Raw genomic sequence first — 2,500 nt, 5'->3', positions numbered from 1 at the left:
AATGGCTCATTAAATCAGTTATGGTTCATTTGATCGTACGTTTTACGTGGTTAACTGTGGAAATGCTAGAGCTAATACATGCGTGAAGCGCCGACCTCGCGGGAGGCGTGCTTTTATCAGACCAAAAACCGACCGGGCTTCGGCCCGCAACCTTTGGTGACTCTGGATAACTTTGCGGATCGCACGGTCTCGCACCGGCGACGGATCATTCAAGTGTCTGCCCTATCAACTTTCGTCGGTACGGTACTGGCCTACCGAGGTTCTTACGGGTAACGGAGAATCAGGGTTCGATTCCGGAGAGGGAGCCTGAGAAACGGCTACCACATCCAAGGAAGGCAGCAGGCGCGCAAATTACCCATTCCCGACGCGGGGAGGTAGTGACGAAAAATAACAATACAGGACTCTAAACGAGGCCCTGTAATTGGAATGAGTACACTTTAAAACCTTTAACGAGTATCCATTGGAGGGCAAGTCTGGTGCCAGCAGCCGCGGTAATTCCAGCTCCAAAAGTGTATATTTAAGTTGTTGCGGTTAAAAAGCTCGTAGTTGGATTTTGGGCGCAGGCGGCCGGTCCGTCGCAAGGCGTGTACTGGCCGTCCTGGCCTCACCTCCGGTTCTCCGCCGGTGCCCTTGACTGAGTGTCGGCGGCGGCCGGAACGTTTACTTTGAAAAAATTAGAGTGTTCAAAGCAGGCGATTCGCCTGAATAATGGTGCATGGAATAATGGAATAGGACCTCGGTTCTATTTTGTTGGTTTTCGGAGCGCGAGGTAATGATTAAGAGGGACAGACGGGGGCATTCGTACTGTGCCGTTAGAGGTGAAATTCTTGGATCGGCGCAAGACGAACGACTGCGAAAGCATTTGCCAAGAATGTTTTCTTTAATCAAGAGCGAAAGTCAGAGGTTCGAAGACGATCAGATACCGTCCTAGTTCTGACTATAAACGATGCCAACTAGCGATCGGGGGGCGTTAGTTTTACGACCTCTCCGGCAGCTTGCGGGAAACCAAAGTCTTTGGGTTCCGGGGGAAGTATGGTTGCAAAGCTGAAACTTAAAGGAATTGACGGAAGGGCACCACCAGGAGTGGAGCCTGCGGCTTAATTTGACTCAACACGGGAAATCTCACCCGGCCCGGACACAGTGAGGATTGACAGATTGAGAGCTCTTTCTTGATTCTGTGGGTGGTGGTGCATGGCCGTTCTTAGTTGGTGGAGCGATTTGTCTGGTTAATTCCGATAACGAACGAGACTCTGGCTTGCTAACTAGTTACGCGACCCAATCGGTCGGCGTCTAACTTCTTAGAGGGACTAGTGGCGTTTAGCCACACGAGATTGAGCAATAACAGGTCTGTGATGCCCTTAGATGTTCGGGGCCGCACGCGCGCTACACTGACCGGATCAGCATGTGCTCGCCTTGGCCGACAGGTCTGGGTAACCCGCTGAACCCCGGTCGTGCTAGGGATAGGGAATTGCAATTATTTCCCTTGAACGAGGAATTCCCAGTAAGCGCGAGTCATTAGCTCGCGTTGATTACGTCCCTGCCCTTTGTACACACCGCCCGTCGCTACTACCGATTGAATGGTTTAGTGAGGTCCTCCGATTGGACCTGGCGCGGCCGGCAACGGTCGAGCCGGCGTCCGAGAAGACGATCTAACTTGATCATTTAGAGGAAGTAAAAGTCGTAACAAGGTTTCCGTAGGTGAACCTGCGGAAGGATCATTAACGGTCTCGCAAACGCTTCGGCGAACGCGAAACTCGGACAAGCGAGAGAAAAAGTTTTTGCTACCCGGCGCCCGACCCGCGAGGAGCGGCGCGCCGGCCGGCGATTCGGTCACCCGGTAATGTTTGCGCGTCGAGTGCCGCGGTGCCGCGCGCTCCGGCTTCAAGCGTCGGCCTGGCCGACCGCTCGGCGCGGTATATTTTGTCACCCTTTAGTGCGAGGCACTGTGCGAGCGAAACAATCGTGGATGGCTCTTGGCGGTGGATCACTCGGCTCGTGAGTCGATGAAGGACGCAGCTAGCTGCGTGAATTAGTGTAAATTGCAGGACACATTGAGCATCGACGTTCTGAACGCAAATTGCGGCCTCGGGTCAATCCCGGGGCCGCGCCCGCCTCAGGGTCGCGTTGCAAACGTTCCGCGCGGGGATTTCTCCGCGCGGCTGCTGCGGCGTCGGACGCGCGAGCGCCCGTCCCGCTCAAGACAGCACGGCACGATGTGCGACGATCGCGACCAGAATCCCGCGCGGCGGCGGCGAGTCGACCTCGAAGAGGCCAACGGCTGGCGGCTCAAGGGCGGGAATCGAGGTGCGCGGCGGCGCGCGGCGCCGACGGCGAGCGCGGAACGGGAAGAATAGTCCCGGTCCTTACTTTCGGCCTGAGGTCGGACGAGGCTACCCGCTGAATTTAAGCATATTACTAAGCGGAGGAAAAGAAACTAACGAGGATTCCCTCAGTAACGGCGAGTGAAGCGGGATGTGCCCATCGCCGAATCCGCGCGCTT

At 55.6% G+C, this 2,500-nt stretch overlaps 2 non-coding genes and 1 pseudogene across 2 annotated transcripts in view; all 3 read left to right on the top strand.

Moving 5' to 3' along the window:
* Positions 1-1,721, top strand: part of LOC146142995 (small subunit ribosomal RNA) — a 1,811-nt gene extending 90 nt beyond the window's left edge. Inside the window, exon 1 of the ribosomal RNA XR_014500245.1 lies at positions 1-1,721. This exon is cut by the window's left edge and continues 90 nt beyond it. This is a non-coding gene — a ribosomal RNA (small subunit ribosomal RNA).
* A 247-nt stretch (positions 1,722-1,968) lies between these two features.
* Positions 1,969-2,122, top strand: LOC146142994 (5.8S ribosomal RNA). The gene has a single exon (XR_014499182.1). It is a non-coding gene; the product is annotated as a 5.8S ribosomal RNA (ribosomal RNA).
* Positions 2,123-2,370: 248 nt separating this feature from the next.
* LOC146142993 (large subunit ribosomal RNA) overlaps positions 2,371-2,500 on the top strand; it is a 3,679-nt pseudogene continuing 3,549 nt past the window's right edge.

The sequence above is a fragment of the Ascidiella aspersa genome, chromosome 5, assembly GCF_963924565.1.
Source record: "Ascidiella aspersa chromosome 5, kaAscAspe10.2, whole genome shotgun sequence".
Lineage (NCBI taxonomy): Eukaryota > Metazoa > Chordata > Ascidiacea > Phlebobranchia > Ascidiidae > Ascidiella > Ascidiella aspersa.
Note: the sequence above shows the minus strand (reverse complement) of the source record. Positions and strands in the feature narration are given on the sequence as shown.